General features: G+C 37.5%; 1 pseudogene; it reads right to left on the bottom strand.

Annotated features, from left to right (window-relative positions):
- Window positions 1-1,794: 1,794 nt before the first annotated feature.
- LOC102888879 overlaps window positions 1,795-7,669 on the bottom strand; it is a 28,078-nt pseudogene continuing 22,203 nt past the window's right edge.

Raw genomic sequence — 7,669 nt, 5'->3', positions numbered from 1 at the left:
GGCAGGGAAATAAAGCCTTTCGTGGACATTTTTATGACTACTATAGTACTATCATCTTCTTTTCTTCTCTCCTGTCAGACTGTGACTATTTTATGTCTCCTAGATGTGGCTAGTGCAATTTAGAAACTCAATTTTAAATTTTATTTGCTTTTAAGTACATGGAATTGTATCTGCACATAGTAGGCTTTTAAGAAATATCTATGAATGAACAAACTGAACTCACCAAGAGACCAAATGTAACAAGAGAATAAAAAATTAAACACTTAAATATTTTAGAGAACTGTGGCCAATTACTACCTGATCATATACTTTTTAAGTAATGACATAGTTCAAATGAACACTTTGGCATACTTTGTGAAATAGATAAAAGGCATCAGTTTTATGCTAAAAGTTTGGTGTATTAGAGGTACTCTGAAATATTAAAAATAAAAGCATTCTCGAATGGGTGCTGTGTTTTAATTCCAATTAATACAGTCTTTTTGTTTCTTCTCATTATTTGTATTTTTAAGACAACCCCTATGCTTTTGAAAGTTTGAAGACTATAAAAGTCATATGAAAGGCACAAAAGAAATTACCCAGCACTCCTCCCGCCTCCTAGCAAATTTTCCTCTCTCAAGAGGTACACATCAGAGAATTCTATTAATGGTCGACAAGGAGGCAGTCTAGTTAGTGTGACGTGGCTTCCCCATTTGGTGACACTTTTCTATAGCATTCTTCATCCTATCTCGTTTGACACTTTGGAACAGATGCCAAGTCCTTTCTTGCTCTCTGTAAACAAGGCTGTCACTCACAGAGCATTCCTCTTACCTCAGGTAGGAAATGAGGTTAATGACTTTGGAAATGGAAAACAGAGCACCATCAAAAGGACTTTTAATACCAGGAGAATTACAGGAGAGTAATTGAATCAAATAAAATAAGAATATAAATAGACCATATTACAAGCTGCATTTGTTAAAAGGTTTCATATCAGTTGATGTTTTGTGTTGCCTGGGAAGAGTGATAAAAAGAAATAAAATAGGTTGAAAATTGTTACCCTTGAGAAGCTATTTCTGATTTTTTGGCAGGATTCCCCTGTGGCTGCTGATACCCAGATAGTATGTCTCATTCCTGCCTTCTTTTCTACTTCAATTCTGCTTTACAAGTGAGACTTCTGATAGTTTTTACCCCTTCGAGTATCTTTGATTTATCATTTAATTTTAGTGGTTAAAAAAATGAGACAAGCTTCTGCATCTGACATTTTTACTCTTCTGATAGTTGGCCTTTTAAGGTCAAATACTCTCAGAAGAATCAAGAGCATTTGAGGGGGTACAGATCTTGGTCAATCTGAATCAAAAGGTGCTGGAAACAGGAATTAGTAGAAAAGAATTTTTAAGAAATAAACACAACCTGATATACGCATATACAATATGTGGCTGGTGGAGATGGGAATATAATAATTTTGCATTATCATGTTTTGTAAACTTTTAAAATGCAAGGCATACTGATAACATATATACCTTTTGCAAAAGAGCGCCCTGTTTGCTTATAAAAATATTTTCATTTTGTAATTCTTTTTCCCCTCCCTTTTTTTTTTGATCAGGTTTTTATTCAAAATTAGGTGTCCAAAGTGATTTGACAAAATAAACAAATTTAAGTTCATGCCACAGGCTTTTCTTCTGTGGTGGGTTTCTTTTCTGCAGGCTTATTCTCAGCTGGTTTCTTGGTAGCTACAGACTATTTTCCCACCAAAGGCTTCTTCTGCCTCATAATACCAACAACCTCCTTTCCTTTCTTCCCTACTACTGGCATGTTGTCTCAAACCCCCCTCTCATCTGATTTGGCTTCTAGCTCTGCTGCTGCTTTATCCACCTGGGGCTTGTGGTTCTTGGCCTGGTGAAGAATGGTGTTTAGGCACATGGTTGCTGCATATGGGCTTAGCTTCAACATGATTCTCAGGTTTTTCAGTGGAGTCTTTTTTTAGAACTCTGCAATGAATCTTCTTGCATGGTACTTGGCGGGCTCTTTGGATCTCTGTGCTTTTCAAGATTCTACTAAGGTCTGTATTAAGCATCTTGTACAAGAGAAGGTTGTAGTTACTCTTGAGAGAGACAGCTTTACACCAAATGCCACACAGATTATCTGGCTTGCAGAAAGCATTTTCAGTCCCAACGCAGAAATTGCCCACACGCCCACCAGGAACAAGTTTCAAAATGTTGTTTTTCCAGGGATGTTTCTGAAGGCTTTCATGATGCCGTTGTCCTCATTATAGATGATGCAAGGTCTTTTGAACTGGATACGATGCCAGTTTCTCATTTTGCCCTTGCCAGCTCTAATTCACTGAGAGCCATGAGCTTTTTTGATGTACTCCAGGCTTTAAGTTTCTTAAGAAGCAAAACAGCTTCCTTGGTCTTCTTACAGTCTTCAACTTTATCTTTAACCACTAAAGGAAGTTCAGGAACTTTTTCAATCCGATGACCTTTAGACATGACCAGTGCTGGTATGGCAAGGCAACCAGGGCTGAACAGATGGCATATGGCTTCTGTGTTGTGTTCACTCTGCGGTGCCAACGATGCCAGGTTTCTGTTGGTGCAAATATGTGGCCCCCATGACACATATTGACAAAAGCATCCTGGCCAGAACAATGAGTCCCAGTACTTCAAAATCTGGGAATTCGAGTCACAGCTCTGCCAGTACCCCATGAATCAGTACTGATCTGATGACCTGCTAATTCACTGACAACATGAGGCTGTCTATTGTTTCTGTGCAAGTTGGTGTGAGCAAAGTTCACAATATCTGGTCAAATGGGAGCCTTGAACACAGCAGGCAAAGTGATATTTTTGCCAGATGATTCCCCTTTTCAGAGTACACTGATATCAGTGGACAAGCACACACCACGGTAGGGAGAGGAGATGGCCACACTCTTCTTAACCTGATGGCTCCCACATAAAAGCTGATTTCGTAACTCTTAAACTGAATAGTCTTTGATTCTATGACTCTCACATAGCATTATCATCATTGTTAATTCAACGAATTCTAACAAGAGGTTGGTATATTCAGAACACTTTTCTAGACAGTGAGTTTAGAATGAAGAATGAAGACATGGTGGTTTGCTTATGGAGTTTACAAGGGTAGAGATGCAGTAGACAAATAAATACATTTACAATGAATTTGGATTACAAATTAGAGGGAAAACTGAAAAAGGGAGCTATTGCCGTTTTACAAGTGAAAGATAGTGGTGGCTTATACTAGGTTGTGGCATTGGACATAAAGTGCTTGGATTTAAGACACATTTTGGAGGTGATCTCTAGAGCAGCGGTCCTTGACCTTTTTAGTGCCAGGAACTGGTGCTCCTATGAGAATCTGATACCTGATGATCTGAGGTGGAGCTGAGGCGGTGATGTTAGCACCGGAGAGCGGCTGCAAATACAGATGAAGCTTTACTGGCTGCCCTGCCACTCAGCTCCTGCTGTGTGGCCCGTTTCCTAACAGGCCATGGACTGCTACTGGTCTTCAGCGGGGGAAGGGGGAGGTTGGGGACCCTTGTGCTAGAGGACTTGCTGTTGCATTGAGTATGGACAAAGGATAAGGGAGAGGGAGAAATTATAGGTAACACTCCAGTTAGTTTTGGGCTTGAGTATCTAGGTGGATAGGGACACTCAGAGGATTAATTTGTTTGAGAATAAAGAGTTCTGCTTTAGACATGTTAAATATAATATGTATGCATGGCAAGTAGAGATCCCAAGATGACAGTTGGATAGCTAAATCTGGAGGCATAAATATGGGAATTTTGGCATTTATATGGACTTTCACTTATTGGGAGTAACTTTCAGGAGAAAGATGCCCTTGGACTGAGCCCTGAGAAACAGAAACATTTGGAAAGCAGATGGAAGAGAAGGAGTTAGGAGGCTGAGTGGAAACAGCCAGAAGAGGAGAAGGAAGACTATGAGACTGTGGTGTCTAGAAACCAAGGGAGGAGAGGACTTTAAGGAGTGATTACCAGATTGAATGTGAGATGAATAAAATGAGGATAAGAAAATGTCCAATGGAAATGAGAAAATATGTGGTATTTAGTATTAATTGATAAAAGTAGTATCAGTGAAATGATGGAGTCAAAATCCAACCAGAATGAGTTAAGGCAAAAATTAAAGATAGCAAAACAGAGAAACCAAGAATCAATATGTGCTTTGAAGAGTTTTGCTCAGGAAAGAGATCAGAGAAATGGGACAGTAGCCAGAAGGGGATATGGGATTAAGAGAAGATATTTTCAGAGAGCTGGTATCAAGGCATATTGATATACTTCTGGGATTGATATAGAGAGGGGGAAACTAGTGATCTAGGAAAGAGAGAGTAGAAAATTCAGAAAGTAAAATCCTTGAATATTTAAGAGGAGATGAGGTACAAAGGACATTTGAAGATATTGACTATAAATAAGAGCACGGGTAGGGTTTCCATTGTAGATACAGATGTGGATTAGTTGGCAGATTTGATGGAAGGAAAGTGAGGAAGTCCTTGTCTGATTGCTTCTATTTTCTTAGTGAAGTCACTGAGAATGATGATATCAGTAGAGAGGAGGAGACTGAGAGCCAGGTGCTGGAGTTTTCAGTAAATGAGGGGAAGAGGCCAGAGGGACAGGGGATGTCAATAACAGTAAACTTTCTGTGACTATATTATTTCTTCTCTTCTTGCATTTTGCTTCTGTAATGTAGAGGATAAAATATGCTGATTTCTTCTCCAATTTTCCCTCTTGTCTGGATCTCTGTCAGTAATATTGTAAGGCTCTTGGGAAATTGGATCAGAATGGATTTAGCAACATGGGTGGAATTGTTTGCAGATAGCACAAAGAACAGGAGGTAGTTTCCACAGTACCAGTCTCTTTCAATAAATGTTTGGAGTATCCACCAGAATAAACATGATATGATTGGATTTAATTATATTGGTAGCAAAAGCAGTAACAATTGACCTAAGAAGTTATTCTACTTTAAAATGCTATACCCTGCTTTCATTGAGTAGCAGAAAACTAATCAGATAGAAAAAAGCTCACACAATAATGTTGATATTTAATTTTCTTTTCCTTAAATGGAGAAATGTAAATCAAAGTTTTACTTATAGTGGTTAGAGTTTGAATTTTAACTCAGTGCAGCCTGGAAAATCATTGTAAATATTTAACATTTCCCCAGAAAAGAAGTATCTTTTAGAGTGGAAAGAGCATAAATGGCGTATTAGTTATACTACTGCATAACAAACTTCCTCCAAACCTGATAGCTTAAACCTATTTATTATCTCACTATTTCTATGAGGCAGGAATTCAGGAGTAGCTTAGCTGGTTAGTTCTGGCTCATGGTCTCTGATGAGGTTGTAATCAAGTTGCCAGCTGGGGCTGTAGTCGCATCTGAAAAACTCAACTAGGGGAGGATATGCTTCCAAGTTAACTCGTGTGATTATTTGTAGCCTCAGTTCAACACATGCACCTCTCCTTAGGCTGCTTGAATATCATCATGACATTCAGCTAGCTTCCCCCAAAATGAGTAATGGAAAATAGAGGAGAGGACTACATCCGGGTGTAAATACCAAAGAGAAAGAATCAGTGGGGTCTACCATGGAGGCTGGCTATCACAGATGGTGTGTTAGGTTTCTACAACACACAATATCTTCATCACTTGGCTACATGATCTTGGAAAAGTTAGCTAACATTTTTGAGATGCATTTATGTCATCTGGTGGGTCTCTATTAAGCTTTATTTCTTTAAAAAATTATTGGCTTATTCCCTAAACCTATTTGCACAGATGGTTAAAAAATAAAATTACAGTTCTCATCTACCTTCTTAATTACTGTTTAATGTTGCCATCAACAACAAATTTGGCAAGGTTACGCGAGATTTATAAGGGAATACAGTAGAACCCTTACTTGCAGTCTCATTTTTTGTGGTTTCAGTTACCCACAGTCCACTGTGGTCCAAAAATATTAAACAAAAAAAATCCAGAAATAAAAAATTCATACATTTTAAATTGCATTCTGTTCTGAATGGCATGATAAAATCTTGCATCATTCCACTCCCTCCCTCCTAGAATGTGAATCATCCTTTTATCTAGTGTGCCCAAGCTATACATACTATCTGCCTGTTAGTTACTTAGTAGCCATGGTTATGAGATTGAATATTGCGCTATCACAGTGCTTGTGTTCAAGTAACCCTTATTTACTTTTATAATTGTTATATTATTAGTTATTGTTGTTAATCTCTTACTGTGCCTAAATTATAAGTTAAACTTTATTTTAAGTACATATATATATGTATATATAAATAGTATATATAGCATTTGATACTATAGTGGTTTCAGGCATCTACTGGGGGTCTTGGAATGTATCCTCCTCTAATAAGAAGGGATTACTATATATACTAGTTAATCAGTCATAGAGAAGAGTTCTAAAACTTTGATATTTTAAAGTAGAAGATTCAAATAGACATTAGAGAATTGGAAGAGGTCATATTCAGGCTACTAATTACCTTTTTAAAAAATAACAACTGTGTCTCAATAATTCACCCATTTAAAGTGTACAATTGAATGTTTTTTAATACAGTCACAGAGTTATGCAACCATCATCATAATTGATTTTAGAACAGTTTTATTCCTCCAAAAGAACCCCTATAACTATTAGCAGACACTCCTCAATCATCATACCCTAGTTATAGGCAACCAGTTATCTACTGTCTCTATAGATTTGCCTATTTTGGACATTTCTTGTAAATCTATCATGCAATAGATATTCTATTCTGATTATCTTATTTCAGTTAGTGAGTTTTCAAGGTTCATCCATGTTATATGTATTGATACTTTCTATTGCTGAATAATATTCCATTGCATGAATACACCACATTCTACTCACTCATTCAACAGTTAATGGACATATGTGTCGTTTCCACTTTTTGGTTGTTATGAGTAATGATGCTATGAACATTTATGTACAAATTTTTGTGTGGACATATGTTTTCATTTCTCCTGGATGTGTACTTAGGAGTGGAATTGCTGGTTCATATGGTAACTCTATGTTTAACATTTTGAGGAAATGCCAAACTGTTTTCCAAAGCAGCTGCATCATTTTGCATTCTTCCCAGCAATGTGTGAGGGCTCTAATTTCTCTCTGTCCTTGCCAACTGTTTTGTCTGTCTTTTCTATAATAGTCATCCTAGTGAATATCTCCTTGCGTTTTCCTAATAGCTAATAATGTTGAGCATCTTTTCATGTGCTTATTGGCCATTTGTATATCTTCTTTGGAGAAATGTTTATTGAAATACTTTACCCATTTTTAAATTGGGTTATTTGTATTTTTATTGTTCAATTGTAAGAGTTCTTTATATATCCTGGATACAAGTTCCTTATAAGAGTTGGTGTCCTATGGTGGTAGAGAACATAAAATTAAGATTCAATATCACATGCTGCCTTGACATCTGGAAATTTGGAAGGGCATTGAATGGCCTAGGTTCTCATTCACTCCTCACTCTGCTCTCATTTATAAGGTCCCCTAGCCAAACAACTCTCCTTAACAGAACAAATGTGGTTCTTGCTTATTCTTGAGTAGTAGGTTTCAATTTCCTGCCAACCCATAAATAAGCCAACAACAACTTTTTTGAGAACCAGGGGGTGTCCCACCCTCTTCATACTACAAACTTGGTCTCCACAGCTCCTGGCTGTCC

The sequence above is a fragment of the Pteropus alecto genome, unplaced genomic scaffold, assembly GCF_000325575.1.
Source record: "Pteropus alecto unplaced genomic scaffold, ASM32557v1 scaffold7, whole genome shotgun sequence".
In the NCBI taxonomy this organism is placed as follows: domain Eukaryota; kingdom Metazoa; phylum Chordata; class Mammalia; order Chiroptera; family Pteropodidae; genus Pteropus; species Pteropus alecto.
The sequence above is the reverse complement of the archived record's forward strand: the minus strand, read 5'-3'. Positions and strand labels throughout refer to the sequence as shown.